The sequence below is a fragment of the Sprattus sprattus genome (assembly GCF_963457725.1).
Source record: "Sprattus sprattus genome assembly, chromosome: 3".
In the NCBI taxonomy this organism is placed as follows: Eukaryota; Metazoa; Chordata; class Actinopteri; order Clupeiformes; family Clupeidae; genus Sprattus; species Sprattus sprattus.
In genome coordinates this window covers 14,940,723-14,963,661 of record NC_137922.1, presented here as the reverse complement: position 1 = coordinate 14,963,661, position 22,939 = coordinate 14,940,723, and positions in this window count along the sequence as shown.

Below are 22,939 nucleotides of genomic sequence, written 5' to 3'. Positions count from 1 at the left end.
TGCATCATTAGATCGTCTAGTCACATGATCAAATAGAGACTTGACATTGGACATCAAAATATTACCCACAAATCATTGCATATCTGTATATGACAACAATAACAATGAAATTAAGAAATTATTCATTTAATTGAATCGTTTTTTTTTTAATAGTTTCCATAGTTTATGTAGGATAAGCATATAATTGTGTTATAGATTGCTACTGACTATTTCCTTTCTACAAAATAATGGCCACCATGACCGAGATAGGTTGGCCATTCCGAGGGTATATATACCATATGGTAGGCAATCCTTTGTAAGCTTTAACCAGTCATTGGCCGCTGGTGTGTTTCCTCAACTCCTGAACTATCGGTCGCCGCGGTAACTACAATATACAGACTTGTTCGACGAGGCAAAATCCCGGACAATTTAGGAATCCCTGCCGGACGCTTTTTATAGGTCTCAAAAAGAGGACATGTCCGGGAAAAAGAGGACGTCTGGTCACCCTAACTGAACTAGCATCGCTAACTGCTAGCATAAGCAACGTGAAATCAGATGTGGATAAACTCAAATGTAAGGTGGAGAACAACTGCAGCGCTCTTGATGGCCATGACCAAGCTTTTGGGGAACTAAAGCTGAAGATGGCAGATATGGAGGATAGAAGACGAAGATGCAACATTCGGGTCATTGGGCTGAAAGAGAGACTGGAGGGCTCTAATGCTATCCACTACCTCACACACTCCCTCCATAAATGGTTCCCTGCTCTTGCAGACGTGCCTGTTGAAGTAATGAGTGCTCATCGAATCTACGGGGGCGCTAAACGGGGTGACAGTCGTACTCTGATTTTCAATGTTCTCCGCTATACTACAAGACAGGCCATTTTGCGTGCTGCTAAAAAAGACCCGCTTATGGTTGATGGCCGGAAAGTCCGTTTCTCTCCGGACTACAGCAACTTCACTGTCAAGCGCCGTCAAGCATTCCATCAAGCTATGGATACAGCTCGGAACAAGTGTCTGGACTTTTTCCTACTTTATCCAGCAACGCTGAAAATCAAGGAGGGTGCACAGTACAGATCATTCACCTCACCAAGGGAGGCTGAAGACTACGTGAATTCTGCTGCTTCCATCAATGCAGCGACCACAGCCAGACCCCGCCAACACGACGGATAACCCCTACAGTGGCCATTAAGTGGATCAAAGTCGGAGACCGTTGGGAGCATGATGACATCGCTTTCCCGCAATAACTACCTGTGGAGCTTGGATCCTCTGCAAATGTGACCCAATGGTTTACTCTGCAATGAACTTCCACACTGTGTTTTTCTTCTTCTGTATTTACCTGCTTTCTATCGGAATCATTTTCTTCTTGCTTGGACCTGCTAAACTAGACGGCTAATCCGTTTGATCAAAATAAGGCGGTAAGCTTGTTTCAACAGTTACGGTGCTGTTCAGCTATTGAATGTTCATGGTATGTTTGTTTGTGGTTTGCTTAATATTTAGGACTATGTGTTATAGTCATTGTGTTCTGCTCTCAATACTTTTGTTATCTGATCCGTTGTGAATCGAAACTAGTTACTGTGTTTGCTAGTAGTGCTATTTTGGGCTGATGCCTTTAGCCCTTTAGCCCATATCCAACCTTGATCACAGACCTATGCTAAGATTAAAGTTATTTCCCCTCGCGCCCCCCCTCATTTATTTTAATATGTGTTACTGTTTGTCTACGTCGTATATGTTTTGTGTAACTAGGGATTTAACTTTGGATGCAATGTTATTGTTTTTTAAGGAAATTGAAGGCGATCGTGATATGTGTTCAGTAACGTATCAACACTCTGAGCTATCCATTTTTGATAATGGGTGAACTAACGTTTTTGGTTTGGAACTGTGGCGGATTGAATGCTCCACATAAACGTGCAAGCACTTTGAGGGTACTGAAGAATAAGAAAGTTGACATAGCCTTGCTACAGGAAACACACCTACTACGCGCAGATGCCGGGCGTCTGGCAAATAGATTTTATCGTACCATAGCATTTTCTGCTGCCACCTCTAAGACGAAGGGTGTGGCCATAGTAGCTAAACGGAATCTCCCCCTTAAGGTGCTATCATCTTGGGCAGACGATGCAGGCAGGATTGTAATCACTAAAGTAGAATTTCATGCTAGAAAAATTGCACTTATCTCCGCGTATGCTTCAAATATTTTTGACAGTGCTTTCTACAATACCCTCACAACTGAAATGTTAGAATTGACTGATTATCCTTTCGTTGTTGGCGCAGATTTCAATGCCGTGTGGGACCCAGTTGTTGATAGATCTAACGCAACAGCCTCAAGGGAGCAGGGCCACGCCACTAACGCTCTTAAATCATGGGCTGATAGTTTGGGCCTTAAAGACATCTGGCGGACAGTTAATCCATCCTCTAAAGACTATACCTTTTTCTCAGGAAGACACAAATCATTTTCCAGAATTGACTTTCTTTTTGCATCCCCTCAACTTTTTCATAGTATCGATAAGGCAGTGTTACTTCCAATTGCTTTATCTGACCACAAAGGCATCTTTTGCTCCACCACACTGGGCAGTCTATCCGAGCGTGCAGCTAGATGGCGCTTTAATACATCTTTATTAAAAAATGAATCCTTTACAGCTCAGTTCATTTCAGAATTAAAGTTTTTTACAGACCTAAATGCTGGTTCAGTAGATGACCCCAGAGTTTTATGGGACGCGATAAAGGGTTTCATTAGGAGTAATACAGTATTTTTCTCCTCTAATATGCGGAAAGCCAGGTCTCTACAGCTAGAGAACCTGGAAGCTGAATTCACCAGGCTCGATTCTATTCTGCAGCTCAAATTCTCAGATCAAGTGGCTTTAGAGCGTTCATTGGTCCGAAAAGAAATTAATAATATTTTAAAGCAAAAATCTGAATTTCAAATCCACAGGACAAGACAGCGATATTATTTCCATGGCGCTAGACCTAGTCATCTGCTTGCCATGAAAATTAGAACAAGTGAGTTTTTCTCAGATATACCTGCCATTAAAACTGAGGACGGTGATATCACTACTGAGCCTATTGAAATAAACAAAACATTTCAAACCTTTTATTCTGACCTGTATCAATCTGAAGTCACTCAAGGCAAAAATGTATCTGATGCATGGTTGAACCAACTAGACCTGCCCCAGCTTTCTGAATGGGACTCAACTAGCCTTGATAAATCAATCTCCGTAGAGGAGTTGAGAGGGGCGGTGCAAAGCATGAACAGAAACCGTTCTCCAGGCTTGGACGGGGTCCCGCCGGAGTTTTATGTGGTTTTTTGGGAACAATTGAGTCCTTTCTTTCTTCATATGATCAATTTTTCTATTGAAAAGGGTGGATTCTCAAGGGATGTTAACACTGCCTTGATTTCTTTACTTATGAAAAAAGACAAGAACCCCACTGAATGTTCTAGCTACCGTCCTCTTAGTCTTTTAAACTCTGACGTAAAGATTTTTGCAAAGCTCCTTGCTCTTCGTCTTGAGCCCCACATGCCGGAATTAGTCAGTTCTGATCAAACAGGCTTTATAAAATCAAGGATGGCATCAGATAATATCAGGCGTCTCTTGCATATCATTGATGCTGCACCAGGCTGTGAGACACCAATGTCACTTCTATCACTTGACGCAATGAAAGCTTTTGACAGATTAGAATGGTAATTTTTATGGTCTGTCCTCGAGGCAATGGGCTTTGGCTCCACTTTCATTGGAATGGTGAAAGTTCTATACTCAAACCCCTCAGCACAAGTGTTAACAGGTCAAACTTTCTCCTCTTTGTTTCCAGTCAGTAGGTCCTCCCGCCAGGGATGTCCATTGAGCCCTGCACTATTTGTCCTCTCTCTTGAGCCTCTGGCCCAGGCTGTTCGTCTGTCCAACATGGTCCCACCTATATGTATTCGTGATACACAGCACAAGCTTTCATTATTTGCAGATGATGTGATGGTGTTTCTTGAACATCCCACCCAGTCTCTACCCCACCTTTTATCCATCTGTGAGGAGTTTGGGAAGTTATCAGGGTTCAAAATGAACTGGTCAAAGTCTGCGCTTATGCACTTAAACGATAGTGCCAGGAAATCAGTCACCCCTGTTAATATACCACTAGTAGGGCAGTTAAAATATTTAGGAATTGAGGTCTTTCCATCCTTAAACCAGATTGTCAAGCACAATTATTCATTGGCATTTACTAATGTTTTGAAGGATATGGACAGATGGATTAGTCTTCCCATGTCTATTCAAGCCCGTATTTCTATCATAAAAATGAATGTTTTGCCTAGGATAAATTTTGTCAGTTCCATGGTCCCTCTTCCCCCTCCATCTGATTATTGGAGTAAGCTTCAATCTGCCGTCTCTAAATTTATATGGAAAAGAAAGCGGCCACGCTTGAAGATGTCCATTCTGCAGAGGAGGAGGGAGGACGGTGGTCTCTCTGTTCCCGATTTCAAATTGTATTTCTGGTCATTCGTCCTAAGGCCTCTGCTCACCTGGTTTAACCCATCCATCTCAGTTTCCTGGCGCTCTTTAGAGAGCAGCATGATAGAGCCATGGAATCTCCATGATGTGCTTTTTGTCAATATTTCTAATAAACAATGCCAACTGCGCTTTGGCCCCGTAATTTCTCATCTAATTGGAACCTGGAGAATGGTTGAGAAACACTGTCATATTTCAAACATTTGGCATACCCTTTCTCCGATATTCAAAAATAAAGCACTTCTTATTGGTGGGAGACCTATGTCTTCTCCACAGTGGGAACAAGGGGGTGTTCGCTATCTAAAAGATATTTTTAATAATTATGGACTACTCTCTTTCTCTGATATAAAAAATGCATTCAATCTGCCAGGTTCTTCTTTTTTCTTTTACCTACAGTTAAGATCAGCGCTCAAAGCGTACGGTGTCCCTTGGCAGGACCGTTTACCCACTCACCCTGTTCGGCAACTTTTTACATTACAGACTAAAACCAAAGGTATGGTCTCCAAACTCTATCAGTTTTTGGTGATACCTGACCGCTTTACACTTCCTGTGGAACGGGTCTGGGAAAGAGACTGCCCAGAATTAGATGAAGAATTTGATTGGCACAATGTGTGGTCTGACATCTCTCAAGTGTCACGCAATCCAGATCACCAGCAAATTCATTACAACTTTATACATAGGACGTATCTCACCCCTGTCAGATTGCACCACATGAAGTTTGTCAATGACCCCCTGTGTACCTTATGTCCACTGAAGGTGCAGGGCACATATCTTCATATGATATGGGACTGCCCTCCGGCCAGGTTATTTTGGAACCAAGTTGCATCCAAATTATCTACCTTGACTAATGTTACTGTGCCTCCTACTGTGAAGATGTTGATTTTGAATGACTTGTCTAGCTTAAAACTGTCTAAAACCCAAAAGCGTGTAATTTTTGCTGGACTGACTGCTGCCAAGAAAATGATTGCAACACGTTGGAAACCGCCTCACTCTATGTCAATCAAAGCCTGGTCCCTTTACTTTTTGGACGTTATATACCTGGAGCTGTCAACAGCTCGAATTAATGGTGCTTCAGAGAAACCTTTAGCTACTTGGCACAGTATTGCTGTTTCTTTGAAAGAAAGGGTGTAAACCTAAGCCTTAATCCAAAGATATTTTAGTTAAGTCCCATCCATTTGTCTATGTCCCTATGTCTGTATGTCATGTATGTCTGTCTCTTGTCTCTTTTCTGTCCTCCATATATTGGTGTATGTGTATTTTTATTATGTTGTTTTTATTTTCTTGTCTCCTTGATTTTCTGGCCACTTATATGGACTTATTTACATTTAATATGTATGTTTTGCTTTTTTGCTCTTCCTGTATGAATTCATTGTTATAAAAAATAAAAAACATTTGATCTCAAAAAAAGAGAGAGAACACACACACACACATAAGAGAGAGAACACATACACGCACACAAGAGAGAACACACACACACACACACACGAGAACACACACACACACACACACAAGAGAGAGCACACACACACAAACACACACACACACACACACACACACACACACACAAGAGAGAGAACATACACACACAAGAGAGAGAACACACACACACACACACACACACACACACACACAGATTCATAGTGACCCCGATCCGTCCCCACCATTCTCCCTATAAGGCGACTATAGCATCACTCTGCTCTGCACCTAACTCTGCACAGCTGATTAGGCGATGTTAACGTCACCCCCAGTTTAAAAATCCAATCTGCACCGCTGCACACACGAGAGAGAACACACACACATTCACTGGATCTCAGTCGCTTTGTTGCGTTGTATTCTGGCCATCAATTTAGTCGTCGCATACGACTGGACCGGGCAGACAGAGTTATTCAAGCCATTCCATTGTACAAAAATGCTTTATTAAAACAAGGACTATAACAGGTAGCCAAGCCTCCAAAGGAACCGGCCTGGTAGGTCTCCTACTTTAAGTTTTGAAAAGAGGTTGATGTGGCGAGAATAGGATCTCACTACACATTTTCTTTCAATCAGAAGACCAGAGGCAGGATGTAGAAATCTGGAGGTTTATTATTGTAATGAATAAGCTACAATAAGGAGATGGTCCATGGATTAGCTCGATCTCATTGTATGAATGGTCTGCAGGCCATTTTAAGGCCTGTACATTGTGGGGTGTGTTCTATCTGGTTGTCTGCCAAAACCAATCAGAAATAACTATTCCCTCTTCTCTAACTTCTCTGAAACCTCCTAGGTGTGTGTGTGTGTGTCGTGACAGGCTCCCCCTGGGACCCCCTCCTTTCTTGGAATGTGCCTGTGTAGTAACTTTATTGCTCCCTCTAACATCAGTGAATCATTTCTATGGCTGAGTCACTGTTTTCCCAACTAGTCTGCCTTCCCTAAGTGAGACTTTCATACAGATGAGTTAATCCATGTTCATCTAAACATAAAATAGATCCCTCAAGGTCTTGACGTTATTAGTAATTTACTAGATTGAGAATGGCCTGACTTGACTACAGAGTTTAATTGGTAAGGTGAGGATAAATATCTAGGGAAATATATAAATCTAGGGGTGTCATACATTTATACCGCTCAGAACTATGCTTATTGGTAGAGGAGCTGTTCAGTAATCCGAAGGCTGCTAGTGCGATCCCCACTCCTCCTGACCTCCTTGACCACGACACTGCATTCCTGAGGCATTGTCTGAGCACATACAGTAAACTCGCACAAAAGAGAGCTAATAAACACTTGTACAAACGGACAAGGACACGCACCAAGGGCGTAGGTTTGGTCTCAGCATTGGTAGGGACACCGCCCCCCATATAAAAAAAAAACATAGTTGATGTTATATTGAACAGGCAAACTTCATTTAAATGTATTAACATTTGTGTACTAACTTGTGGAACTTGGAACTGATTTACACATAATAAGAAAAATAAAACCTTAGTTTAAATAAAAAACGAAACGTTCACCTCATCTGAAGCCCTTATGGTCCAGCTGCTGCTTCCTCAACCTGCACTACATCTGCACTGGATTTCTAAGTTTCCTGAATGCATGTCAAAATATTACCTTAATGAACAAATTACATAACTGAGAAGTACATGAAGTGCATTTGTTTGTTCTGAAATTAATTTGTAATATATAGGTAATTGGTTCAGGTTTTTTGGAGCTGTACTAAGCCTACATCATCTGTAAGGGAGAGTGGGGTAATTTGTGCCAGCAGGGAAGTTGTGCCACCCCTTATTTCTAGGGAACCATAGAAAAAATTGGTCAAGTGACCACACATTTTTGAAGAGTCAGCCATTTATCTCATCCTGCAAAGAAGAGAGCCTCTTTGCATGAGAGATAATCATGTTTAAGTTCAAAAAACAGTTTTTTTGCCTTTCAAAGTAAAATTTCTATGATCACATGATTGTTGTGTCTTAACAGTTATAGACAAGTTAGAAAACATTTCACACATGTTTCAGTGCTTTGGTAAGCTACACTATAATAGGCCTTTGATGTTGTAAAATAACTTGAAATAAACCTTAAATGAGTAATTTTGCATTGAATTTGTCTAGCTTTTATATAGCATCACAGTTTCTGAGATGCAAATATACTGTTTTACTTCAATAATCAATGGCACAATTTACCCCCAATGAATTCTCTTTAATGGCACAACTTGCCCCCGAACACTTTTTTTCAGAAAGCTATATTTCTTAAATACTATATTTCAGATCCAAAGTGATTGTTCCCAAGGATGCACCACATCCTGAAATATATGTACATATTTAAGTTGGAAGCATTACTGTCATGGCCTCGCTTAAAAGTCACTTTAAAAAAACAAAAACTGGCACAACTCACCCCACTCTACCCTACTGGATTGCAGTGCAATGTAATATTGTATTGATTAATTATATGCTGCATACATTTGGGCATCCCAATTTATTGCACATTTTTACTACGTATAACATTTATTCTCAAAATAGCCAGTGTGAATGATAACATTCATGGGTCACATTGTCTTACCATCCCTTAAAAAACAGTATTTGAATGCAATCTTTACCAAAAATGGACAATTCAACGTCTTATCTGAACCCCTCATCTGTAGCTTCAGGCTGAATTTTATCCTGCACAGCAATTCATCAATTCAATACAATCACTAACCATGCTAAAAAAGACTGCTGATTACTTTTGCCTTCAACAAGACCAGCTACTGCTAACACACTGGTCGAAAGATTGCAGATGATAGGGATAGATTTAATATAAGCAAAAGGTACATGCTCTACAGTACACACTAACAACTTTTAAAACATGTTTCCATTGTAGAATGGGTGTCAAAGAAAGGCTAGCAGGGTCGCACTGTGTGTGTAGTGTTCCTACTAGCTAGCTAACGACGACATGGGCTTCTTGGTAGCGCCTGTCTCTCTGGGTAGAACAAAAACTTCTGGCATCTCTCTTCTTTTTAGGTGGGTTTTTCCTATCTACAAAGCACAAAAGTGTCAGAATATTAATGCTGAGACCAAACGAAATACCGATATGAGGCTTTATTATTTCCTGGCGTATTTAGTAGCTTACCGTGAGAGACTACTGCCAGTAGCAGCTCTTTTCTGCAAGTCAGCTTTCACGACGTGTTTCTGACTGCCACTTCAGCCAATTAAATAACAGCATTTTGTCTCGCAGGCTCGAGGGAATTGGAAAACTTGGAAATGTATTTTTCAATCTTTTGGGCGACGAACATAGTATTGATATTATAATACGAATGAGTTTGCAAATATATTGTGCACATTTTTTTTCTCAAATTAACAAAATATTGGTGGGGACTTTTTTGTCTTTCCCAAACTTGGTCGTGACTAGTCCCTACCAACCCTATGCAAACCTACGCCCTTGAGTCACGCACACAGAGATGGTAGATAAGCTGTAAGAGTGGGAGCTGCTCGGGCCAGAGTCACTATGCTGTAAGAGTGGGAGCTGCTCGGGCCAGAGTCACTATGACTCAGTGGTGGTCCGTCAGGGCCTTCAAGGCCTTCTCTGCTGGCCTAAACATCATCAGACAATAAATGTAATAAAATAAATTTAATTTTAATATTTTCTTTTCATAAATATGTATTAAATTATTCCCCATAGTCCATTATCTTCATTTCATAGCTTCCAGCGTTGTTAATTTATGTTAGAGCTTTCATCCAATCATATTTCAGCTATCATGTGTTTCCACACTCCGCGAAATCTTCCCCGAGAACAGAAATCTTTCCTGAGGCCTTCAGAATTCACATTGAAGGCCCGTGTACATCTGATTGGTTATCACAACTGGCTGTTTCATTTAATTTAAGTTGAATGAACTGAAACAGACAGTTGTGACAACCAATCAGATTTCGAGTTGGCGACACTGGGCCTTCTAGAAGGCCCGGAAGATTTATTTCATCGCGTTGAACGTGACACGTAAACGCCCTTTGATTGGATACTGAGGCAGACCGGTGCAGTGCTTCAGTGCTCAGTTTAGCTGGCTGACACTTGATGGCTAATGCGAAAACGACGTAGCCTACATCGGTTTCAATGCTTATTATGCTAGTTGTTTCAATTGGTAAGACTGAATATAATTACATTAACCAACTCAAATAAACTCGTTTACACCAACTTGATCATTCCCGTTTTTGATACAATGACAACGCCATTTTCAAAACGGAACTTTCAAGAAAAACTGGATATCGTGAGGATGGGAAGTTTAATGAAACTGCTTTGCAGGTGGGACAATGCGATGTTTAGTGGACAAACTTGTTAAAGCTCACAAAGGCTACTTTCGGTGGACTTAATAAAACTTTTTAGACTAATCCCTGAAAATCGCCTTTTATTTTTAAGTTGTGACCGTTATATTCAAGCGATCATATAACTGAGAGTTTACTACTCTTAATGTATTGTTAATGCGGGTGTATTGATTTTAAATGCTCCGGAAATATGAATAAAGTCTGTTGTACTCGACTATGTTAAGGTGATGCAATGCTCGCTTATACTGCCTTTCTGTAAAAATATAATGGTTCGAGGGCCATGGCGTCATAATGATGGTATTAGGAGGTGGATTCACTCAGTTTAACATCGTGTAGGAGTAGGACATCGCTGAAGGCCTAGTCGTGAAATGCACGGACCGCCACTGCTATGACTCATATACCCAAGTCCAGAGAGAGGAAAGGAAGCCGGCAATTATGACTGTTTCTCTTTCTTTGACTTTTGACCAATTAAAAATCTGAAAACTCGCTCTGCCAAGGCATTACAGTCCCAGAAAGACCAACTCAACCAGATGGCTGATCTGGTTGAGTAATGGGATGCCATCCCACCAGGCCCCGGGTGAGTAATCGGGAGAATCGGGAGAATTCCCGATGGGCCGCTTCACTTCTGGGCCGGTCGAGATTTTAATTTTAATTTTTTTATTTTATTTGTCACGTTAGTCCATCTTCTCTTAAAGTAGCCTACACATGTTGTGCCTTATGACACAGCAGCCTCTGCTTGGGTTGTACCATGCGAGGAAGTTCTCCCCTCCCAAATAGCCTACAGTTGGTTGGGTCCATAGCCCGTCTTTTCCAAAAAAGTTTTCTCAGATAGGCTACGGATGGGCCGGTCCTACCGCAACGATACGAGGCAGGGATGGGAGGGAAAGGCATTGGAGGAGGATGCTGCCAAATGCTGCCCTTACCGATTTATTTTCAAGAGGACAAACACAAGTGGCAACTGGTAAAGAGAGACATAGGCCTAATGATAAGCAACGTAATTATTCGGCTAACGTTGTAGCGTTGGTTAATATCGTTGCAGCGTTGTCAACCTATTCGCAAGCTAAATATTAAATTAGCCTTTTTATACCCAATATGGCGATCCATAGACTTCGCAAATATTATGCAAAGACTCAAACTTGATCTGCAGTAAAATGACTCCTGCTGAAAATGATGAGCCCGAAATTTGCAATGAGGAGGCCATGACTACACGTAGCCTACAGGTAGAGAGGATAACAGAGTAAACAATATGAATTCAAGTTATTTAATGTAAGAAAGAGCAGTATATGACAGTACTTGATGAAAGAAAAATAATGCCAGGGGAGATTTTAGATGATGAACCAGTAGCCTCATCTGATGCTGCCTTTGAGGTGAATGTCCATAATGTTGTTCTGGACACTGTGGCAGGTAGCATGGATAGAAGGATTTCAGCAAATGCAAAACTTGCCTCATTTCGCTTGTCTTTACCCTAAAAACTTTCCTGAAATAAAGATAAATGGGCTCCCTAACTCAGCACTCCAGGAAATCAGCAAATGTCTGCTAACGTTAGATGACAGAGCATTTAGTGAGGTGGCACAGGAAGGTCAGGAGGATAGTGGCGGACTACCATATATGGAAGAATCAGAGATGGAGCTTGAAAGCAGGACCTGTTCCTGCTGCAAAACTGTGCCATTGGTGTCCATTTAATACTCTCACAGTACAACCTCCTCACAGATGCTTATCATGTCATTGGGTTAGCTTTGGACAAAGTTTCTGTTGACTTTGTCCATCACACAGATTGCAAGTGAGAGAAGCTTCTCAACCTTAACATTTGTGAAGAATAGGCTACGAAGCTCATTGAGTCAGGAAAACTTGGAGGCTTTCATGTTAATGTGCACAAAGAAGGAAATCCTCATGTCTATAAGCAACGACACAGTTATACAGTAGATAAAGTGGCTGAAACCAGTGCACTGCTTAGGTGGTTTCTGATGATGTATGCTGTTGGTGCTATTCGCAATGTAACTATACTGTACTGTGAGTTGAACTGTAAACATTAGTTCAATATGCCTCCTTGTTGAAGAGTGGGATATGTTTCAAATGCTTTATTTATTTATTTCTGCTTTTGTTAATTTATCAACCTATCCTTGTGGGATTGTGAAATATTTTTCGTTAACTTCTTAGCTTAAGTGGATTATTATTTAACCTTTACATTATTTTTTGAACCATGGTATTAATAAAAAAGACTACAGGATAGTAAGAGCTGAACTACTGCTTCATTTATCCAATTTCCACTACCATGGAAAAGTGGGCCGGTCTTGGGCCTGAAATTCCCGGGCTGAAAAGTTACCCCACTCCGGCCCTGCATCCCACAGGTGCCAAGCTGTTGTGGCTGCGTATGGATCTTCCACACGCTACTGAAATCCCTGACAGTTTAAGATGAATACATTGTAAAAATGGCCAATATGTGTTGTTTTTCCTTATTACGGTGCAATCCTTACAAGTTGTACCTCGTTGTAAAGGTGACTAATCAGGCTTTCCAACGATATGAAATACAAAACCAATTGGAATTATAATAGGGGAGGAATATTCAACCAAAATAACGTTTCCGAACTTTTTTTGAGGAGTTTATAAAGCTGATATGTAGTTTTTGGGGGGGCGATATAAGGCCACATACAATTAAATAATAATAACAAATGACACCAAAAAATTGCTAAACTTAAATTATCATTTATTTAACATTGTTTGTCTGCATTACAGACATACACTTTTATGAATAAATACAACTTTTAGTGAACTTCAGCGTTTATTACAGTTTTTTACAATTGCTAAAACACATTCTTGAAACAGTCACTCATTTTCTCTAAACTCTAAACACAAAACCTCATCTTCAAGCACTATTTACAAAACCTCTGAATCCTCTTGCAAAATGAAACTTTCGCCTCCAAACAGTTTTACCTGTGCTCAAAATCAAACACTGCTGTCAAATCATAAACAAAGTGTTCAAAATTATATACACTTTCAAGCAGTCAGTAAACAATACACCAAAAAATAGAAAACACACTGTTCAAAGCATATAGTTCTCAGGGAGAAGTACATTTTTTTTTTTACCTCAAAACAAATTTCATATTTATCTATCATTGACTTTTGATGAATGAAAACATGTTCTCTCATAGTAGCTATACAAATGTATCAGAAATAACTACTTTGCTTTGCTCTAATTTGTGTTGGTTCTTTCTCCTTCTTGTACCCCTATAGTACTGTACCCTGCATCTCACTACTCACAACTCACTCTTGTTCTTTGTTGATATGAACCTGCAACCAGTCAAAATCTATTGAGCAATCAGTACCGTTACTGTACCAAATAGAAAGCACAATGTTGGCCATACCATTTGTTTACGTATTGTGCTTATACAGCCTATGCACTGTAGGCCTACTACAGTAAACACTACCACAGTAAAAGGGACACAAATCAAAGGAGTCAACGTGGTGTTTACTTGTCCTACTCCCCTCACATTGTTTCTTTTATTCATTCTCAGGCTTTCTCCTTACCACCTTCAACAACCTGTTTGCTCCTTTACAGTAACTGGCTCGTATTGGTTGTGTCACATTATTTGATACAAGTTAAATCAATTTTGAGTGGTTGTGTTCAATCAATGACATTTGTCCTCTATTTGTATTTGATTGTTGCCACTTGTGTTTACCAGTATGGATGACATGTGAATTAGAGTGCAGAATGTGTTTTAAGACTGATAATGTGTTTAGAGTTTTGCTGAAAAGTCTAAGTGAGACCTGCAAATTGTGTTTTACCGTGTGAAATAGTTTAAGGTTGACAACAGACTGCACAATTAGCTTCATGAGTTCAGGCAACTGAGAACTTTGTGTTTTAGCAATTGTAAAAAACTGTAACACATAACATCACCTCCTTTTCCTGAGAGTGAACGAACATTTTGTACTTTGTACTTACAGTATTTCTCTGTTCCTAAAACACATTTTTTCAAAGCATGCCTCAGTTTCTCTTAGCTCTAAACACAAATCCCAAAACCACTCACACAAAATGCAAAACCCTTTATATCTCTTGCAAAATGACACTTTGGTTTCAAAACACTATTATATCACCTCAAAAGGGCATTTTATTTTCAAACAACAAACACAGACCATTATTTGAGTAGACATTCTAAGCATTGATTGAACACTGATGTGCTCAATGGAAAACACTACTATGAAATGGGAAAACACTAGTATGAAGGCCTTATCAGGAGTATTATGCCTTTTCATCTCCAGTGTTACTGTACGCTTTCTCCTGTTGTAAAATATTGTAACTGTATAATGTTTTAACTCAAAAATGAAAGAAAAATGTAAAATAATAAAAGGACAAAAAAACTAGACTGCATCCTGTTCTTGCTCAAGACAATATCGACAATTGTTGTGTTGTGAAACATCTGAAAATACAGTTTGATTTGAACATTTGATTGGATTACAATACAGTACAGTAATGTTTCTGTGCTGATAGGACGTAATCAGTTGTGGAAACGTATATGACTTACTTGCACATAGTCATATCATACTGTAATTGTTTGACTCTATCAGAGTTTCTGTCAAAAGGCACCCTGTACACCTGCTTCATTTTCGAGATGTTCTGCCTTAGAACATGGTCCACTGTGGCTAGGCTCTTTGTATTGATGTTTAGGAATATGTCTTGGTCATCAATGGTTGCACTTTGTATTTGTTTACGTATACTGTAATTTTACAAATACAGTACAATGTAAAATATTCTACAGTAAAATACAAGAATACTATGCTCCTGATACAGTAAGGCATTCAAACTAGTGTTTTACTGTCATAGTAGTGTTTCTTACCCATTCTCTCTTCTGAATGTCCGGAGAATCGGTGCAACTGAGAAGCGGCTTATGTTTGGTTGAACCCTCTGGCCAGCCTTGCCAGCCTCCTGCATGGTCAAACCCATGTTGACCACATGGTTGAACACATTGGCCTGAATCTCATCAGAGATACAGTAATGGCTCTCCGTCTTGCTCTTCCTCTTCATCATTTTCCTCCTCCTCCTCCTCTTACTCTCACTCCTCTGCCCCTCTGATCACCACTCACTTCAATGTTGCCATAAATTGTTCTCCAAACTAGGAGCTAAAGTTTTGATTTCAAATTGCACAACAGCTTTGGAAATGGAAGTTTTGTCATTTGATTAGCAGTGTTTTCTGTTTGAACACAATGAGATTTTGGCATTGATGAAGCATGCAAAGTAGAGAGGATGGTGTTTAGTGTTTTGAAGAAAATGTGGTTAACAATTGAAAACTGTGTCTAAAGCAGATAATTGTGTGTTGTGGTTTGAAGAAAGTGCGGTTAACAATTGAAATCTGTGTTTAAAGCAGAGAATTGTGCTTAAAGTTTAGCAGAATTGGTTTAGGGAGTTGGCACTTGGGTTTAGTGTTCAGAGAAACCGAGGCATGTTTTGAAAAAATGTGTTTTAGGAACAGAGAAATACTGTAATACAAAATAAATAAAATAAAGTCATTTTATATCCTATACCGAAACTATGACATGCATTTCATGATGCTCATTCACAGTGGTTCAGGAGGTAGAGGAGTTGTTCAGGAATCTGAAGGCTGCTAGAGCGATCCCCACTCCTCCTGACCAAGTGTCGAAGTGCTCTTGACCAATCGCTCCGGGTGCGCGAGTATGGGTCTGATGTGTCAATAGATGTCTGAGGCATTAACATGTAAAGCTCTGTATAAATATAGTGCATTTACACTTTTTGCATTTACACGTTTGTTTGTGGTATTTCGTCGTTCTTGAAGTTGAAAAAGTCTTAAAATAAATACATCATGTTGCCAAACCGTGTCTGTCGAAAGTAACGTATGAGCAGAAGTACCACGTCAACAACGAATGTGAAATATATGAATAACGAATGAATGCACCAGCTGGTGAAGTCTGCAAATCGAATGGACTGCGGAATAAAATGAAACATTGTGTGTGTGCAGTGTGTGTTGTGGGTAGGCCTATTTGTATGGGGACTCTCTTCCTCTCCTGTTGTGTGATAAACGTCTCTTATCGAATGTGTGTTGAAGGGTAGGCCTGCCTATTCATATTCTCACTACGTATAAAGTCTTATGATTCCGTTAATTGAGTAGCCTACACAAAAAATATTTGTTCAACGAACGCCATTTAATCATGGGTTATGGGTATATGGTCTTATTTTGAGTACATAGCACATATTTAACACTGTCTTAAATGTGCTGTCCTTTGGACAGAGATATTTTGTCTTATGGCCTATATTTCATTATGTGTTGGCCTAAGCAAATAGTAACGAATCAAGGTAGGCCTATTAGCAATGGTGTGAATGTTATTGAATCATCCTAGTTCAGAGCAAGAGGGTGTATTCGTTGTCAGAGTCGGGAAGAATTTTGAAGTAGGCAGACAACAGCGGGCCGAGGATATCAGGGCCCAAATATATTGCATGGGCAGTCTGCAGGGTTGTTGCAGTTACAGACCAATTATTTGCCGCAGTCAATCCAGTAAAATGGGCTGCAAAGGGGTGTTCACATCGTAGCACTGGATCCAGACATTCTTTAGAAACGTCCAAGTTTAACTCCCTATTGTTAGAAAGCTTAAAATCGTATTAGATAAATGTAAGGTCATAGTCTATAGTGCAAACCGCACGACTTGTTGTAAGCTACTCCTAAATTAAACAAATATATAAATATTTCAGACGCCAAGTTCCATATAAAATAACAGACATAGGCTACAACTATAAAAAGAGAGAAAACTAAATACACATTTCGTTTAGTGCAATATTTAATGGAGATTCTTTAATAGTAGCCTTTTAGGTTCATATCACTTCAAATGTCCCAACCAAAGACATTCCTTCCAATTATCATTTTTGTAAAAAGATAAAATATCAGCACATATAGCCTAAACCAAATATCTTAAAGTGACAACACACCGTTAATAAATACATCATCAAACATCACTTTTGTAACTGAATATACAGGCTATTTTTAAAGAAAAGCAAAGAATTCAAATATGATCAAAATATGTTATTTACAATTTTAACAGAATTAAAAAAAGGATATCTGTATAGGCTTTAAGGTATATGCCTTAGTTGTTTCGTCAACATTTGTTTGACTTGTTTTTGTGTTAGGCTATTGTTTACGTAGTAATTATGCTAAGAGATTTACATTAATATACTATAAACTATAGTAATGTTTATGTATTTTGTATTCGATTTATTTGGAATGTCATTTAATGTGCAAATGGCTATGTTACTGTACGTTGTAGACAATTGAACTTAACCCTCCATTTGAATATACCTATGCCTATACAGGTGTAAAAAAATATCATCATATGAAGTTACTTGAGTAGGCCCCTATTACTTTTATGAGATACATTTTTACTCTTACTCAAGTACTTATTTTGATGGTTACTTTTACTTGGACTTATTTATTATTAATATGAGGTAACACAAGTTTTTCTTGAGTATAGCTTTTGCGTACTCTACCCACCTCTCAATAATGTAGAGCCGAAGTAACAACCACGTCAACAACGACTGTGAATTATATGAATAACGAATTATGCAACATGCGGGTGGACAGTGGAAATTAATTGAATGGACAGTGGAAATTAATTGAAACACACTGTGTGTGTGTGTGTGTGTGTTAAAAGGATACAGCGTTGACATTTTAGCACGATCTGTAGGCTACCTTTAATTGGCAAAATCTTCAACCACATTCAAAAGGATTCTATGATTGTTATCATTATTATTATTTTATTAGCATTTTATAATATTTTGATCATAAGACCTCTGAAGCAGTAGCCTATATTTTATTTTCTATCGCGTTATTTAGCTGTTTCTGATTGGACGAGACGAGAGACGTTCCATGCTATAGATTATCCGTCAACATACCAACGGGGACTTTTCACAGCTAATAATAAATCACTCCGCGATGAAATATTCCTACCCCACTCCCACTCCCACTCCCACTCGTGCTATATTGCTTAAGTGACAGAGTCTATTTGCTATAACTTCCTGGCCAGTACAGGGCATGTTGTGGGTGACATTTCGGCCCAATCCCATTTCTCATCTCTACCGCTACCCTTACCCCTACCCCTTCGCCTTCGCTTTTTCAAACGGAGCGGTAGCGGAAGGGGTTGAAACGCTAGCCCTTCGAATTGGGATGGCACTTCAACAATTACGTACGTCATCAGTACGAAGCGTCAGCTGTTACGTTACCGGAGAGCGACAGCTGTCACTCACCAGATATTAACAAACATGGCGCCTGCAGCTGTTATTTACACAATGCAACATTTCATCAAACAAGTTTTAAAATCATGAATTACAAAGAAAATACTTTCATTTGTGTGATGCTTTCCCTGCTGTTTCCGACATTTTTAAATGGACTCGCGCGATGTTTGTTCTTTAATGATCACGGGTTCGCAATGCATTGAGGGAAATCAGTCTACCCCTCCGTTTGAAGTGTGCCCTCGGAAAATCTTCGTTTGGAGCGGTAGAAAGCGCTTCCCCTTCCCCTACCCCTCTGTCTTAACGTGAATTGGGACGGCCCTACCGCTCCACATGAACGCGCAAAACGGAGGGGAAGGGGAAAGACGAAGGGGTAGCGGGAGAAATGGGATTCAGCCTTCGTGTGCCTTGTTGTTTTTGATTTAGAAGATTACAGTTTTGCAATGTTATAAGTGTGTGTGCTTAATGTCTACAGTCATCTAGTTATCTCGACCTAAGTGTCTGTGGCACCGTTTGAAAGTTGATTAGAGCACATGCAGTCCTAGTGGAGATTCATGAAACCTTGAAGACTCCAGCTAGATATGATACAAAGTTCGAGTACACTCTAGGGACACCTGCCGGTCAATGAAAATACGGTGTGGTAAAGGTTTAAGGGCAGTGAATTTGTGCATAACACGCTGCACAATGGCCTGCTAAAATAAAATTCATACGGTCAAAAATGGGGTGAAATAAATGTATATACTTTGGATAAATAGTATACTTATATTAGGCTATACTTAAGCAATAAAGCACGAGTGGGAGTGGGGTAGGTATAGGATAATCCCACGGGTGGTGTTCGGCCGTAGCCACCGAGGCCGTATAATGGAAAATACCCGTCTACTAATTATCTTTACCGTTACCTGATACCCCACTCAGATATTGAAGAACAGAGGACAGTGAGTAAAGTGCTTTTGGATAACTGGGCAAGGTGAAACTGCAGGGCAGTGGGCTTTTTCAGACTGGAAAAGAGGGTCAACGTGATTGGTGAAGTGGATAGAGCTAGGGCAGTGGATGTGCTTGTGGGACATGAGTAAATCCTGTTTGTTTTGATCAACACTTGCGAGTTCGAGATGGAAACTGGGGCATCTTACGGTCGAAGCGTCCCACCAAAAGTGGACCCCTTCTCGAAACAGTGCATTTAAAGGCACCCAGTGCAACTTTCGAGGCTTAAAAATAAACATTACATTTCTAGTCTTTTTTACACGTAGGCCTAGTAAGTTTCAATAACTCCATACCATTACATACCGACATTCAAGCAGCAAAGATGAGACGTCGTTGTGTGGTGAGAACTGATAGAAAATCGATAACAACAACAATCGCAGCCATTTTCTATATTTTTTGTAACCTACAATAAATAAAGCAGGCTTCCAGTCAATGGAAAAATGGCTTCTCCCCACCGGCGATTGTTGTTGTTTACGATTTTCTATCAGTTCTCACCACACAACGACGTCTCATCTTTGCTCCTTGAATGTCGATATGTAGGCCTAATGGTATGGAGTTATTGAAACTTACTACGTTCAAAAAAGACTAGAAATTGAATGTTTATTTTTCATTGAATGTTTACATAAAGTTGCACTGGGTGCCTTTAAACGAGGCTTAGAAGAGTTACGCAACTTCGCCAAACCAATACAGGCCTCGATGTGGAATTCCGTCTCCGGCACAAAATTCGAAACCTCGGTGTCAAGGGTAGTAACACCACTATTTGTATCTGAAAAGGATGACTATTTAGTACATTACAGAGACATCATTTTAGCGTGCAGCTGTAAACCCATTCATTTCTAAATGTTCCTCTTTGGCAACAGGTGTTTACAGTTCACCAAACGCTACCGGGTAGAATGCCGGTCCGCTGCTTAAGCTAAACGCAATTTTCATCTATAACCTTAATCTTTATTACAATGTAAGAGGTTAAATGCACGTATAATGGCGATGTTTAATAGCCTACAGGATATAGTTGGAAGACACAGAGCGTGCACACCCCGCTGTATACAGGAAGACCGTCCGAGGTAAAATGTCCTGTGTAGCTCACGTTCATTCAGGGCAATGTTTGTGTGTGTGTAAGCTTCGTATGGATGTCTCACTGACTCAAAGTGACTGACGGCGTTCCACCTTCAAACATCACATGGGCGTCATCTCTGTTATCAGCATGTATGTTGTAACATGTATTTAAAATATGCGTGTGTTCTTTTTTTCTCTTTGGGTTGTGAGACGCCAGGGAGCCTTATTTCGAGTGTTTGAGTCAATGATGCAGACAGGTAACATGGGACGATGTTAATGTATTCATGACCATTTGAGACGTGCTCCTTATTTTTGCTTTCTTTCTTCAGGAAGATTTGCCACTACTGCTTTGCCGTCTGTACATTTAGTATAATGACAGCTTTTGCCTCGGTTGTTCTTGTTTTGTTATGTTTTATTTTGTATTTAATTGGTTGGCATTGACATAGCCTAAGCCTATAGGTGTGGTCTGGGTCTACTGTAGTGTGCCTTTGCTGCCTTCATAGTTGCCCCCGCCCCGGTGCTAGTGCAATAAGTGCGGTACTGGCTGCCCCAGTGTTCGTCCCTGGTTGCAGGTAAGGCCAAAGCTGGGAATTGGTACAATTCGCATGTGCGAGAGTCGCCATTCGCTTCAGAATTGGTACAATTCGCATGTGCGAGAGTCGCCATTCGCTTCACGCGAATCAGGCACAATTCGCTTCACGCGAATCAGGCACAATTCGAGTGGACGAGAGTCGACACTTTGGGCGCATATGAGACATACAGTAGGCTATAGGCTACGTTGTTGACAATTCTCACAAAGACACGCGATCTGAATTGCACAGAGACGGGCGCATATGAGACATACGTTGTTGACTCACAAAGACAAAACAAATAGCTACACGTAGCCTATAAACGTTGTTGAGACTCCTATTAAAGATTTTACTCATTCTCGTGGTTGAAAGTCGGTACAGAATTGCACAGAGACGGGCGCATATGAGACATATACGTTGTTGACTCACAAAGACAAAACAAATAGCTACACGTAGCCTATAAACGTTGTTGAGACTCTTATTAAAGATTTTACTCATTCTCGTGGTTGAAAGTCGGTAACAAAACAGAGACAAATAGGTACACGTTCAAGCAATGTCATTTCATGTCATTTATTTCAAAAACAAACAATCAGAGTGTAAGAGCTCTGGTTCCAAGACACAAAAAAGCCAGGAACCAGGTCTGATGGCCCATCAACCTAAACAATAGGCCAGGAGCCGCCTTGATGGTTGTAACCTGGTGCTGTGTAAACTAGCTTGTGGGTGTTGAATTGGTATTTTTTTTGTTCAGCCACTTAACATTCTATAGTGTATTCATATCTATTTATGTCATATCATGCCTCATGACTCTTACCTCATATTCATTGTACTTATATATCTTATCATGTCTTACCTCATTCATAACCTCTATTGCTACCTTCACCTGTACCTGTATCATATCTGCACTAATGACCAACTATTGCTGCCAATGTTACTACTGCTCATACCCCATATATCTTGTACTGTCATATCATACTGTATACATCCCATCTATTTATTTTTATATTACCACTATGCAGAATACTCTGCACTCTTCTGCTATGGTTCCTTTGGTTAGATTCCGTTGCATTGTACTTATATCATATCAACATCAGCAATGATCTCACCTGGTCTGCCCACACTGACAAGGTGGTCAAAGCTGCCCGAAAACGCCTCTTCTTCCTGAGGAGACTCAGGGAGTTTGGCATGAATCCAGACATCCTCACCAACTTCTATAGATGCACTATAGAAAGCATCTTGACTGTTAGCATCTCAGTGTGGTTTGGAAGCTGCACAGCCATGGACCGTAAGGCCCTACGCAGTGTGGTCAGATCCGTTGAGTTCATCATCGGCAGGAAACTCCCATCCCTTCAGGACATCTACCTTAAAAGATGCCTCCGAAGAGCTGGCAGGATCCTAAAAGACTGTCATCACCCATCCTTCAGACTGTTCACCCTGCTGCCTTCTGGTAGGCGGTTCCGAAGTGTCCGGTCTCGCACCCGCAGACTGGAAACAGTTTCTACCCTAAGGCCATCAGACTCCTAAATGAAGAATAATGCACTCCTCACTTTACACTTGCCACTTTACTCTTCACTGGCTCACTTTTACTGCTGTTTGCACTACTTTCTCAGTCCAGCTCATGTTCAGTTTAGCTCATGTAGGTTGTTTATCTGTTTAGTATCTGTTTAATATGTGTATTTATGTTTAGTATCTATGGTAGTGTGGTATGGTGTCCTGTCTTAAGCATTTCAGTGCCCAGTCCAACTCTGTTGTTCTGTGTATCTGACAATAAAAGAGTTGACTTGACTTGACTTGACTTGTACCTGTATCATATCTGCGCTAATGACCAACTATTGCTGCCAATGTTACAACTACTCATACCCCATATATCTTGCGCTGCCATATCATACTGAATACAAAT